Source organism: Rattus norvegicus, chromosome 7, assembly GCF_036323735.1.
Source record: "Rattus norvegicus strain BN/NHsdMcwi chromosome 7, GRCr8, whole genome shotgun sequence".
NCBI classification, from domain to species: Eukaryota; Metazoa; Chordata; class Mammalia; order Rodentia; family Muridae; genus Rattus; species Rattus norvegicus.
Window position 1 is genome coordinate 126,015,681 of NC_086025.1, and position 14,860 is coordinate 126,030,540.

At 41.2% G+C, this 14,860-nt stretch overlaps 1 long non-coding RNA gene across 5 annotated transcripts in view; it reads left to right on the plus strand.

Moving 5' to 3' along the window:
• Positions 1-4,674: 4,674 nt before the first annotated feature.
• LOC102552608 (uncharacterized) overlaps positions 4,675-14,860 on the plus strand; it is a 39,659-nt gene continuing 29,473 nt past the window's right edge. For 3 of the 5 annotated variants that reach the window (XR_005487329.2, XR_005487330.2, XR_010053500.1), the window contains exons 1-2: positions 4,675-4,789; positions 5,761-5,881. This is a non-coding gene — a long non-coding RNA (uncharacterized LOC102552608). Of the gene's footprint in view, positions 4,790-5,760; positions 5,882-6,203; positions 6,291-9,389; positions 9,555-14,860 lie in introns of those variants that run through there. The other 2 variants (XR_005487328.2, XR_355925.5) reach the window with 2 other exon arrangements.

Below are 14,860 nucleotides of genomic sequence, written 5' to 3' on the forward strand. Positions count from 1 at the left end.
ACATTTAATGAAGACATCCCATTTAGAGCTGTGTGTTCCAAGGTCTCTCTCTCTCTCTCTCTGCACAATGTCTGGCTGTTGGTCTCTGCATCTGCTCCCGTCTGCTAGAGGAGGAAGCTTCTGTGATGATGACGGAATAGTGCACACATCTATGAGTACAGAAGAATATCTAAGGAGGCATTTCATTAATACTTTTTTTTAGGCCAGTAGTGTTTGGTTTTACCCTAGTTTTCTGGGCTCTATAGTCTAGTATAGTCTGGTTCTTGGTCACTCAAAGCAGAGTCAGGAATGAGTTCCGTCTCATGGGACACATGGGCTTTAAGTCAAACCAGGCATTTGTTGGCTACTCCCACAAGTTCTGTGCCACCATTGCTCTACGAGTAGGAGAGACTATATAGGTCAAAGGTTTTGTGGCTGGATGTGGGTCATTGTTTCTATTTTGGTAGCCTTCAGAGTACCTTCCCACATGAATAAAACTAAAATATAAATGGAAGGCTCCATTTAGGCACAAGTTCAGCCTCTCTATGCTCAGTGAATAGTGTGGGTATTATCATCAGCAATGGGGCCCCCACTGTCATTTTGTGGAGAGCAACCCTGTTATCCTGGCAACAGCCTGAATTGTTTGGTGATTTCCATGTGACTCCCTTGGCCAACAACTCAACTGAATGAAAGCCAGTTCTGCTGCTGGAAGTTTCGTTTGGGGCTCCCTATCTCTCATCATTAGGAAACCTCACTAGGATTGGCTTCATATATTTTAAGGAGGTTTTCACTGAACTATGTTTCCATCCAAAAGCTTCTCAGTTCCTACTGTCTCTCCTCATATCCCTTCCCTCAACCCCCAGTCCCCTCCCACTCTTCACTTCATGCTCCCATTCCTGCCTCCCTCCCCCAGTCCACGTGTAAAATCTATGTATTTGCCCCTCCCAGGGGATCCATGTATCCCCTTAGTCTCTTCTATACTTAATCTCTCTGGGCCTATGGATTATAGGTTGGTAAAATACCCTATTCCATTTAAAATTAGAAATGGAGGAGGTCACCACCTGAGGGCTTCCAGCAGGGATAATGCTATGGCATCTCAAAAGGGGAGACAGATCCTGCCTAGAAATAAGGACATCCGCCAGGGGTGGGATCTGGAAGATGTTCACAGAAGTCTTCCCAGAGGTAATTAATTCCTGGAGAAGGCATTTACTTTGTAGGTTGATGTCTTTATTCAGGAAGGCAGGGACAGGATAGAATAAGGCCTGTCAATGGGCAAGAAGGAAGGATGGGCAAAAGGAAAGTTTTAGAAAGTGGAGAGGAGGGAGCCCCATCGAAGGAAGGAGGAGCTGGGAGAACATGGCAACAGATGTTAAAATTCTTCTCTGCACGTAAGTACAGGTTGTTATGACTATTTTTAAGGGATCAGTGTGTACTGGATCTTGTGTTGTCTAGATGGGCAAAATATATCTTATCGACTGGATCAGAGGTTATTGTGTGGTGTGTTCATTCATGTGGCAACTTAACTGAGTTCAAGAGAATGTGTGGTGGTGGGAGGCACCGAGACCACCATGGAATTGGGATGTGTATGCCTGGTGTGGTAACAATCCACCAAGGGAACTACGAGTGAACAACTGGTTGGTCGCCCAGGTCAGAAGAAGCCTGGGAGAGAAAGCACAGAGCGGTATGTGCAGGAGAGAAAGCTTGGAGTGGTATAAGTGGGAACTGGTCGTGAAGCCGCCTTTTTATTTTTACCACATCACTCCTTCCATTAGGGAAAGATGGACGCCTGCTCTGCAAACCCGGCTCTTCAGAAACCTTTCTTTGATTTTTTTTTCTCATAAATTCTTCCCCGAGCCTAAGCTTAGAAACCCCTGTTCTGTCCAGTAACAAACAATATAAGCGGATATATACTACATATTTTCATATCCTTGATTAGGTTTATTCCAAGAGGTTTGATTGAGAAACGGTGATTTTGGGCTGGAGAGATGGCTCAGCCGTTAAAGGCTAGGCTCACAACCAAATATATAAGAGAAACAGTGATTTTTCATTCTTTAAGAATGTAGTAGAATTTCACAACCAATCAATCTGGACCTGGTGTTTATGTGTTTGTGTGTTTGTTTTGTGTATGTTGTGGCGGTTGTTTCTTATTTTTTATTTATGTTTTTCTATAAATCGGGATTTTTTTTTCTCCCTACTTCGATCTCATTACTTTCTTCAGGCCTTTTAAAATTGTTTATCTCACTTTGGTCTAACTTTGGTAAGTGGTATACCTCTTGAAATTCGTCAATATCCCTTGCATGTTTCAATTTGATAAAATACAGGATTTTAATGTACATTATTATTTTCTGAATTTCTCCCAATATCTCCCCCAGTGGGTCTTCTTCTATCATCATCATCATCATCATCATCATCATCATCATCATCATCATCATCCAGTTACCATTGTAAAATTGTTTCATAACCTTGGCCCTGGTTTTCAAAGGTACATCTTGTCTTTGGAGGCTACTGTGGATGGGACCGTTTGCCTGGCTTGTTTTGTATGTCTGTTATTGGTATACAGAAAAACTAATGAATTTTTATATGTTTACCTTGCATCCTGCCACATCGCTTGGAAGGGCATGGTGGTCTTTGTGATCACAGATAAGCACCAAGGGAACCAGGAATATTAAACACACAGGGAAGGAGTGCCTTAACCTGTTCCTGCCCAGAAGGCTGGGAACAGACATGGTTAATAGTCCCATTACCTTTGCTCTATCTGAGTGTCTAGAGACTTTCCTATCACCAGATCTACCTCAGAACCTTTTAGTACATTTATTTATATGGTCTATAGGGCCCATCTTTAGGAACTCTGCAATAAGTTACAGCATAGTGGCGTCTGGTCTGTCCTTGGCTTACTTTGTTCCCCAGAGAGATGTATGTGTGTTTTCTTTTGAACACAGGATTGAGTTCATCATTACCAGGATAAAACCTTACCAAATCGTGCCATGCTTTAAGATATGCCTACAATGAACTACTCATGGTCCAGACAGCAGAAGTTTGAACCAACAGCGGCTACTGAGCCATGTACAACCGAACTGCCTTCTTGTCTCCTGTGGATTGCCACTGCTGGCTGTGGTGGTCACAGAGACCCCTGAAACTGGTTCTCAGCATGTGAGGCATAACCCTTGGTGAAGACAAGAAAATTTTTCTTGAAAACAGAAGCAGAGGGTTCAGTCCTCTGCCCAAGGAGTCGTGACCATAAGTGAGACAGGGAAAGAGTAGGGTTCTTCTCAGACCTCTGAGGCAAAGTATTTCATACAGTTATTAAGACGTATGTAAAGATCAGCGAAATGGAATATTCAGAGCAGCAGCTCTAAAACTTTGTATAAGTGGCTGAAATTCAATCCTTGGCTTCGTAAACAAGGAGCCATTGATGTTGAAACTTGGAAACCCATACGAACCAATGTAAAACAAGTCTATAAAAAGACATAAAATTTTTGTCCACTGTTTTGCAATCTGGACTGCAGTAATGCTTGGATCCCCTTCAGAAGAACCATAAGGATCCGCACAACACCTCTTGGCAAAGGATGAGGCAGGCTAGGGGCCTTGCCTTTGCCCAGGGTAAATTCTGGGCTCAGGAATGGCTCTTTGGTGAGAAAATATTATGCAGGCCCAAGTTCTAGTACAGGGACAGTTGCAACTAAGACATATAGAATCTTCAGTTGGTGCTTGGAATTTTTGTAATTCATAAAAGGGCAAAGACTAAGTTTCAAATGTTAGGTGATTTTGGGGGCATAAATGCTACCTTGAAAATAATGGAGGTCCTCCAGCCAGGGCCTAGGACATCATCATCATCATCATCATCATCATCATCATCATCATCATCATCATCATCATCATTATATTTATTATTATTTGAAGTACTGTTTCTCCTCTATTCCTTTAGCTCCCGATGATGAGGAACGTGTTTGCATTCCCTGTTCCTACCTTAAGCCATCTACACTCAATGACCCTATTACCAAGGGAAAGTTTTACCACCGGGGATGAAGCCTGGCACCATTATATGTCAATGTTATATACACAAAGCACTTAAACTGGTGCTGGTTAAATTTCCTGAGGTATTAATCATTCATCAGATGGTTGATATTCTCCTGTCCTGTTCACCCAATAAATACTTAAATGAATGTTTAACTCCCATGGCAAATAAACTAAAGAAAAGCAACATTTAAAAATTACTCCAGATAAAATACAAAAGCCATCACTGTGTAATTATTTAGGATATCAGCAACAAATTTACCATCATCTTCTCAGCTTAAAACTTCCCAAGCAACGTACCCTCAGTTGTGGGGGAATCCTGCCAGGTGTCAGACAGAGAGTTGAACTGGGCAAAGAGATAAGAATGGTTCAGATAAGGGGTTGGGGATTTAGCTCAGTGATAGAGCGCTTGCCTAGCAAGCGCAAGGCCCTGGGTTTGGTCCCCAGCTCTGAAAAAAAAAGAATGGTTCAGATTGACACAGAAGATTCATTGTCAACAGATTTAAAACAATTTGAGAAGAGGTTTCCAGGCAACAATCAGCCATTTCCAGGTGCACGATAAAGCTTTAGGCGTGACTACATAGAAACTCTTTTACAAAGTACATTTGACCATGAAAGTGGGTTCTAGAGCTAAAGGGCTAGAATCTTGTGTGGTCACCAACCAATAGCATAAAGGTAACCAGGCAACAAAGCACATACAACATCTCTTCTAAAAATGGGTAGTGGTCTAGGGAGGGAAGAGTCTGGGATAATCTTTTTTGGGGAATTTGGATGGGGTCTGCCTCTATAGCAAAAGGTGGGTGAGGTCTGTCTCTATAGGTAGGTTTCCAGGTTGTTAACAAAATCCATTCTCGGACTTGCAATGGTAAAACAGTTATTTTATTTCCTCCACTGGGAAGAGACCCCTGTGTGTTTAACATCGGTGGTTTCCCTTAGCACATCTCTGTGCCTCCAACACTCACTCCCTTACAAAAACCTTGGGGCCAAGTCAGTTGGGCATTCTTATCTGCCTATTACTTATAAGGATTTGTCTCTGTTCTTGAAGTACCTTCCTGGAGACTCTGGGTTAAACTTTTATAAGAAACATGGCACCTGAAACGGAGTGAATTATGAGTTTATTAATGATGACTCTGCTAAAATAATAGTAGGGAATAATAGAATTAATGCCTCACTTCCTTATCAACCACTTATCCTTCCTTTCTTCCTTGTGCCTACCGGAATCTACACATCAACAGGTAATGGTACCTGTTCATAATTCTCCACGGTGATCTGTATGCAACTCCTTACTTATAAGAAATTATAGATGTGATAGCGATGGGAAGGCCATGTCCTCGACAACATACTGGTTAAGAGTCTACAGGAATCACTGTGCAATTAAATAAAGTATATGGTGATGACTCGTCCAGTACTGATACTACTAGGCAGACAGGATTAGCACGTTACAGGGTCACTGTATAATTTTTATAATAAATATCCCTTTCGGGATTTTCACGAAGATACTCCATGGGTATTGATTAAAATTATATCTAAAAATCCTGTCGCTGTCATTTTTAATGTGTCTACAGATGGCTCTTCAGAAGTACAAGGGGTTTATGTTTTATATACAAATTCCACATCCTCCATGAAGACACTGCCTTCTTGCTTTTTCATAGATCATTACCCGGCTGGAAAGTGTTGATCAGTTATATGAGTCTTTCTGGATCCTTTATAGAGTCTTTCATATAGAGAGTCACTTCAGCTGCAGATACTAACACTTCTTTTTCACAGCTCTGCAACCTGGAAGAGACAGAGAGCAGCTGAGTTGTGTGAAAGACGCTCAGACAAACCAAGCTGCCTGGAGGAGACACAAGAGCCCCTTCAGTCTGTCAAGCTGCCTGCAAGTCACCCAGTAAGCTCTGTTTCTAGATTTTGTAGGCAGTCCCTTGCTGAGGTTGGCTTTGGTCATAAATCTGACTCTGAGTCTTCTATGTTCCTCTGAATAACCCCTTCCCCATACTACTGCAGCAGCACTAATGAAGCTCACTGGTTCACTAAAGCTGGACTTGGTGGTTATCATTCCTTTGGTCTGTCATGGACTCCGTACCTCAGGATCGTAGGTATTTGTTCACATCCACTCAAGAATAATGTAACAAAATACAATTGGCAACCAAGACAAGCACTAACAGAACTGAAATGGACTTTGGGGAAAGCAATCGTACTGTATTTTACAGGAGTAGCAAGGCACGCAACTGAGGCTGAACAGCTTGAGAGTGGAGCACCCAAGGAGTGATCCCAACATGGCTACCTTTCCCTATATGGTATGGGATCATGTGCCTTCTTGCTATGATATATGACACATATGTATCATATACATGATCTATGTTATTGTGATGTGATATCATATTATTATATATGTTATATATGACATTTCATTGTGATACATATGAGTGCTGTAATGTGAGCTATATTATAGATTAGATAGATAATATAGATAGATAGATAGATATAGATATCATAGACTCATCCTTGCTTGCACATCTCAGGACCCACTGTAGGAGCTACACAACACACACACACACACACACACACACACACACACACACACACACACACCATCTCAGGATTCCTACAGTGGGTCCTGAGATGTACAAGCAAGGATGAGTCCTCTACCCAGAGGTGTAATTCTAGGTGAAGCATCTTCAAGGGAAACCCTGGCGAGGCTGCCTTCTCCATGGGGTGTGGCATGACACGCCATCTTGATGAGTAGCATCCAATGAGCGAGCATATAGATACCCTAAAAAGACATTTAGACAAAATCTTGTGGTCTGTTGCTTGTATATGAGAAAGTAAGACAGATACGCTGACTTCCTGTTTCCGGGAATATAAGAGAAAGTTGTCAGGGTATAAGAGAATGTTAGATCTTGGAACACACTGGAGGGGTCTGCGACTGAGGAGGAAGTCAGAATGAGGGTTGTTACAAAACACACACCTCAGGCGAACCCTTCAGCAGAAAAGGAAAAAGAATAATCTGTGATTCAGCATGTGTTATGGAAGCCCTAATCATGGTCCAGTACAGGAGATCATCATAATCAGGGACTACTGAATGCCTAAGCTGCCTGAATTGAAAACGACTTTAAACAAACAGTACAAGAGCATCTCACTGTATAGAGAGTGAGGCGATAACAATAGAGGAACACATAAGAACATTCTAAGTGCTGTAGAAGCAGCAAATCTGGGCCATAGGACTACCAATCACTCCTTAAGATGGAGACCGGAAATGGTACCAGAGGAATCATTTCCTGTGGGACCGTCTCATGTGAATCATTTGGGAAGGTCAAGTACATGGCCAACCACATTTTATTTCTTTTACACAGTCCAGCTTAATGGAGTAAAACCCTTTAAAATTTTGTCCTCAATGGTTTTCTGAATTTCACTGGTATGTATTTGTGGTGGTTTGAGGTGGAATGACCAGCATATGTTCATATATTTAAATATATATACATATACATATATATATATATATATATATATATATCCTTTAGTTAGTGCAACTGTTTGGGAAGCATTAGGGGGCTGAGCATTGTTGGAAGAGTTGTATCCACTAAGAGTGGGCTTTGAGAGTTCAAAATGACTTGTGCTATTATCCAAGTTCTCTTTCTCTCATCTGCCTATTGATCTATCTATCTATCTATCTACCAATATCGATCTCTATCATCTCTATCTCCCTCTGTCTTTTACTTATGGACCAAGGTGTAATCTCTGAGCTATGTCTGACATCAAGGCTTTTCTCCACTACCCTGGACTGTGACCCACTGAAACTGTAAACCCGGATTAAATATTTTCTTTTATAAGTTGCCTTGGTCAATGGTGTTTTATTACATACCTGACTCTGCTTAAAGTGACCAAGAATGGACCAGACAGGTCATAGGCCTGGAGTAAAACTCAATACTGTTTGGTTACATGTTGACCTCGTGCTATGCCCTCAGATCTGACCTTTACTTGACCCTAATCAGAGAAACGGCTTCTTGCCATAGATGGTAACTGACACAGAGGCCAACAACTGTGTGATGTGCAGAGAAGGAGAGGCTGTGGAGCAGCCAGCCATAGAGCACCCAGTCATGGATGAGATGACTCCAGGGAAAGAGCATCTTCTATTCTCACTAGGACTGATTCACATATAAACTCACAGAGACTGTGCTGGGAGCACAGGCCTGTCCGGATTCAAGCCTGATAGGCTTCTAGAGCTTAAAGGGTCAAGTGGACATGCAGTCCCACCTCTGACCAAGAATCCATTTGCGATTGATACCTACTGGCAAAGAGAAACTCTGTTTCCTTCCATGGAATATCCTCATATATATGAACTGCAATCAGGCAGGCCCCATGCCCAGGAAGGTGTTTGCCAACATAAAAATGAATTCCATGGTTTTGGAAGGGGTGCTTTTTGTTTCTTTTTTTTTTTCTTTTTGTCTTACTAGTTATTTGCTTTTTTTATTCTGATTTTTGCTTTCGTGATTTTATTTTTATTTTTGAAAACGAGGAGGAAAGAGACGATAAAGTTGAGTTGGTAAGGAGTTGGAGAGGTCCTGGGAGAAGCTGGGGAAAGTTGGGGTGGGGGTGGGGGGCTCCTGGGAGAAGCTGGTGAAGGGGAAAACATAATCAAAATACATTGTATGCATTTTTTTTCAAGAAGCAGTTTGTACTGTTTGGATGCTTTCTTCCTCCTGCCTATTTTTATTAATTTGGTTCTTCTCTATTTTTGATTACTTTGACTAGGGCTTGATTGGTCTTGTTTATATTTTCAAAGAAATAATTCTTTGCCATTGATTTGGAAGGGGGGGTTGTTTGCAGTTCATTGATCTCTACACTGATCTTAGCTATTTGCTCACATCTACCAAGTTTAGGTTTAGTTTGTTCCTAGTCCTCTAAGGTCCTGTAGTGCACTGTCAAGCTATTTATCTGAAATCGCTTGGATTTATTTGAAATCCACTAATTTTTTTAAATGTAGGCATTAGCATTTATCATCTTCCTTCTTCGGACTGATTATTTACTTTAGGTAAAAAGTACTTCCATTTCCATCTGATTCTAACGTGTTTTTAATTCCCTATTGATTCCTTGGATGACATAGTCATCATTCGATAGTACGTTGTTCGACCTCCAGGAGTAATTTGTCTTATTATTGACTTTTTGTTTGATTCCATTATGGTCATCTACAAGAAATTACCTCAATGTTCCTACATCTCCTACCTCTGTGCCCTATTAGACGATACAGTTTAAAGAACATTCCACGGGCAGCTGAAAAGAACGTGTATTCTTCAGAGTCTGAATGGAATGTTCTGGAGAGGTCTGCAGTGCCCATTTGATGCACAGTGTCATTTCATTGAGCGGTTACTATTTCTTTTCTTTTCTTTTTTTTTTAGGAATGACCTGCACTGAGTAGGGTACAGAAGTCACCCTCTGTTATTGCATGGAGATTAATCTGTGTCTCTACAACCAGCAGTATCTGTATTACGATATTTGGTAGGCTTATGCTGAGAGTATGTAAATTTTAAACTGTAATGGCATTTTGATAAATTGTTGACTCCATCAGTATGAAGTGGCTTTATATTTACTGATTAATTTGGTCTTGAAACATCCTTTATCAGATATTAGACTAATGACACTTAGAAAACAAAAAATTATATTTTTTTAAGAGCTGGAGAAATGGCTCAGCAGTTAAGAAGGCATCCTATTCCCCTATGGGATCCAAGTTTGGAGAAAGAGATACTCGGAAAACCTCAATTTGGCACTTGAATATGATAATGATAGGACGTCATTTTGCAAAGATCAGAGGAGTATGAGATTTCATTTTTAAAATCTTGCTATGTCAGAGGCTTGGCGGCCTCAGATCCTCCATAAACCAAACTCTAGGAAAAGTCAGAACAAGGGTCATGGTGCTAGATGACTTCCTCCAGACTGCAGGAAAGAGACAGTAATACCCTGAAGTACTCAGAAAGGTAGAACTCTGATCAGAGTCAGAATGTGACCCCTGGAGGAATGCCCAGCATCTTGGACCTGACTATGCGGGATCACCACCAGAGACAGGAGGAATGTCTGTCCACGGCATTTGCCCACTTTTGATTGGATCATTACGTTGTTCGCTAGTTTTTTAGGGTTTTCTATCTTTTCCAGATGTCAATCCCTTATCAGACATATGATTTTCAAATATTTTCTCACATTCTTTGACGCATCTTCTTACTCTTTTTTTTTCAACAAACATTGTTTTTCGTCTTCTTATTCTTATAATGTCTTTTGATGTACCAAATTTCAATTTTCATAAAGTCTCGTCTGTCTGGTTTTGTTTTGTTTCCTTCATGTACAGTGTAAATTTAAAAAGTCGTTGAAAAATCCAGTACCATGAAGCTTCTGCTGTTTATTTTCTAAGAGTTTTATAGTTTGGGGGTCTTATTATTCAGATTTGTGGTGCACCTTGAATTATTTTTCACATATGGTATTAAGCTTATCTTTTGGATGTGAACATCCAATGACCCAGAACCATTGGCTGAAAAGACCGTTTCTTCCTACAGTGGATCCCTTTGGAAATCTAATCATCTGACACGGCTGATTTTCAAACTTCGTTTTATTGCCTTCTTGAGTGCACTCGTCTGTATACCAGTATTACACTGTTTGTAGCATTGAAACATATATCCTCCATCTTTGTTTTTCTTATTAAGCATTACTTGGATATTCGGGTTAAATATACGTACTGAAATGGGTGTCCATTTAAGGTTTTATGACAATTAGAAGCCCACTGATCAATTAAATATTTCAAATTAAAATATGTCAAATATCAGGAAGAGACAATAATGTTGCTGAAGAAAAAAACATTAGTATTAATCGGGAAGTAGAGTTGCAAAATCTGAAGAAATGTATTTTGAGGAGGAAGAAATGAAGTCTGAGTGCAGAGAACACGAGAGAAAATGCAAAGGCAGAAAGAGCCATCTGGGAGAATCTGGAAGACAGAAACTCACTTCCCTCTTTGTTTCCAGGGAAACATCATGCAGGAGGAGCCATTTAGGATTTGAAATATGGTAGCATTCTAAAATATGGTGAGAACAAGACAAGGACGCTAGGCAAACTGGGATAGATTGGAGAAGAACTGAGGCGGGGAAGTCTGAATATATATCCCATATGAAAGAGACTGGATGCTGTCAGGATATCCGATTGGAGAGAGTTACAGGGGCTTCCACACTGAGGGGATCTTCAAATCTGCCTGAGAGCCGAGTACATAGTCCAGTTCATTATTTCCCCTTCTTTTATTCTCAGAAGAAAAGGTGTGTATGCCGTGATATAAGAGACCATGAAGAAGACCGATGAGGTCACCTCCGCATGGCTAAACAGAAGTGTTTTCACTTTCCTAAAAGTTATTATATATTGTATAGTTTGTATACAGGATCCATTATGCATAGCCTAGGCTGGGCTCAAATTTATGATCCTCCTGCCTCTGCCTCCCACATATAGGGATTTTAGGTGTGCACCAGGAAGCCAGGCTTCTAAATTCTCCACAGTGTTACTATTGTAAGTAAAGAAGAAGAAACAATATGTTGCTGCGGTCACAGAAATATTTACTACAGGAACAGCCCAAGTGAGCATGCTAGAAAGGTTAGTGAGTCCTGAGTGGGCAAGCACATGGAAACAGAAGGCTCCTGTAAGGCAGGGCCTGTTACATATTTAAAAGCAAGTAAAGGAGCCATAGATGGTGACATTTGTTTCCATTTCATCCAGCTGTTGGCAGCAACTTTATCCCCTCTCCCCTAATTCGAAACAGAGAAACAGCCAAATTAAACAAACAAAAAAAAAAGTGCAAGGTCTATAAGTGGCTACAGTGTATCCCCTTTACATAACTGGTTTTTAACAACTCACATTCCATTGTAAAAGAGAAGTGATACAAATGTCCCAAGTTCTGAGATCCTTTCTTTGGAGACATACCCAGAGAAAGTCACAGGGGCTTACCCTTTTTTTCTGAAGACACTGAGGGAGTCGCCAAATCTGCCCAAGAGCAGAGTTCACAGTTCCCTAGTCATTGTTTACCCCCATTTTTATTTTCAGAAGAAAAGGCATGTACACCATGATAAGAGACCATGAAGGCCACAAAAGAGGTCACCTCTGCATGGTTAAACAGAAGTATCATCCTCCATCACATAGTGGGGGAAATGAACATCATAAGAGAGAGAGCCCATCAAAACTGCCAGAGATACAATGGTCCCCACATATCAAATACATATATTAAAGTCTGGACCCCCAGAACCTTAAGAAATGGCATATTCATAAGGGTTATGTGAATAGGGAAGCTTTACCCTTGTACAAGCAGACACCAATAACTTGATCTCTGTGAGGACAGAGCAGGAAGGCATCGGTCTGTTACAGGGAAGAGAGGTCTCACCAGAGCTAAACCATTGTCTGAAACTTCTAGCCTCCAAAACTATGAAAAAGTCTGTGGCTTAGGCTAGCCAGCCTGTGGCATTTGTTATGGGAACCCAAGCTCTTAAAAAAAAAAACCCAAAAAACTTCCTTCTCCTCAGTTCCTTCTTCTCCCATTGTTAGCACCAGTTGGAGGGGGGATTATGCTCATCTGAATTCTAGATGTTTCAAAACTCTATATTGCATGGATATCTGGAAACTAGAAGCCTCTTGTCAGAAAAAGTGTTATGTATGTATTCATCTCTCAGTTGCAAAAAGGAAGCAAGGAGTTACCGTATCCTAATCATGCTACCAAGCCCTCCAGAGGGATGCCAAGCACAAAGTCACGAAGCCCCACAATAGTAAAGGTATATCAAGACAGACATGTATCCAAACAGATATGTAACAAGTAAAATGTGCACTACTGTCATGGTGCATGGGGAAGAAGTTCTTCCTGCACCTGAGAAGTACAGAGAGACTAAGACCTCCCAGGTCCAGGAACTGGAGAGAAAATGAGCTCTCCACAAACAAGGATCAAGCTTTGATTCTGGAGAGGGGATAGTGTGATGCTGATCCCCATGTATGCCGGGGAACACTAAGCAGTGTGTCTGTGCATTCAGGTGCACATACACATGTAGGTACACATGTGCATGGACCTTTAAACTTGTGTGTGTGTGTGTGTGTGTGTGTGTGTATACATCTGTGTGTTCATGCCCTAAAGGCGTTAGAGGTTATAAACGTGGAAACAAGTGAGAACACATACAGGTTGAGTGTGAGTCAGAAAGGGTGCCTGCATAAAAGCCTACCGATATTCTATTTGAAATATCAGGTTTTAGGCTACTTGCCATAATTTTTAATGTCTTTTTATTAGCTCTTTTGAGGATTTTGTACAATGTGCTTTGATCATATCCATTTCCTTCCAGAAACTCTTCCTAAATCTAATCCCCTTTTCCTACTCACCCAATTCTGTATCCTCTTGTTTTGTTGTGGTTAGCTTTATTATTATTATTATTATTATTATTATTATTATTATTATCACTGTTGTTGTTGTTTCTTCTTCTTCTTCTTCTCCTCCTCCTCCTCCTCCTCCTCCTCCTTCTTCTTCTTCTTGCTTTGTTGGTTCCAAGGACAATTTGTGCTGCCTTAATATTCTTAGACGTGTGATTTCCATTGGAGCATGGTCTACTGATCAAGGGCTACACTGCTAGAGCAGGCTGACCCTCCCTCTCCCAGCATCTTAAACTTGCTAATACCACCTCAGCCAGAGCTAAGACTGTGCCCCCACCCACTCACCTACTCCCTCCCATCTCCCTGCCCTGGCATCCCCTACACAGGGGTCGGGGGGGATCAAGCCTTCACAGAGCCAAGGGCCTCTCCTCTCACTGATGCCTAGTAAGGCCATCCTCTGCTACATATGTGACTGGAGTCATGGGTCCCTCTTTGGTTGGTGGTTTAGTCCCTGGGAGCTCTGAGGAATCTGGTTGGTTGATATTCTTGTTCTTTCTATGGGATTGAAAACCCCTTCAGCTCCTTCAGTCCTTTTTCTAACTCCTCCATTGGGGGTCCCGTTTTCAGTCCAATGGTTGGTTGAGAGCATCCGACTATTTGTCGTGCTCTGGCAGACCCTCTCAGGAGACAGCTATATCAGGCTCCTGTCAGCATGCACTTCTTGGCATCTACAATATTGTCTGGGTTTGGTGACAGTATATGGGATGGACCCCCGATTTTTAAGAAGGGTCTTGAATGATCTAATCTTTATTTTAAAAGAAAAAAGTCTCTAGAAAAGAAGACAGTATTTGACATGGAGAACCTAGATTAAAGAAGATTAACAAGGAAACTATCCTAAAGAAATGAAGGAAGGTAGGCAATTTCATGGACATTTGGAATCATATATTTGGGGTTTTTTTGTTGCATTTTTTTTAGGGTGGGCTGTTTGTTCACTCACTCTATATCCCTAAAAAAATGGTAAACCAAGCAACAGATGGAAGGTTTACCGTCAGTGAGTGTAAGAAGGCAAGTTCTGCTGAAAGTTACAGTGTCTCTATTGCTCACAATGCTGGGAGCCCTGGGGGTGAGGGGAGGGGAGGCAACAGATGCCCAGTAAGGCTAAAAGTCTAGTATCCGAAGAAGACAAAAAAAAAAAAGCAGAAAGGGATTTTATAATTTAGCATTTTAATATTGAAAGCAGTATAAGGTAAGATGAGAATTCACAATTGTCACATGTGATTAAAGTAATTCATAATATACAAAGAAGTGACTGTTCTTAGAGGAAATCATGTGAAGGTATTGAGAGACTCAGTTATTAGGTGGATCATAAAGAATGTTGAAGGCCCCCAGGATACGGACCTGGGCTAAAAAGATGAGGCAGACTTCAGGAGATTGCTCTCACCCTCAGAGACATGTGCAAAGAGGTTGCAGGCCCAAAGATAATGGCCTGAGTGAATAAGGAAGT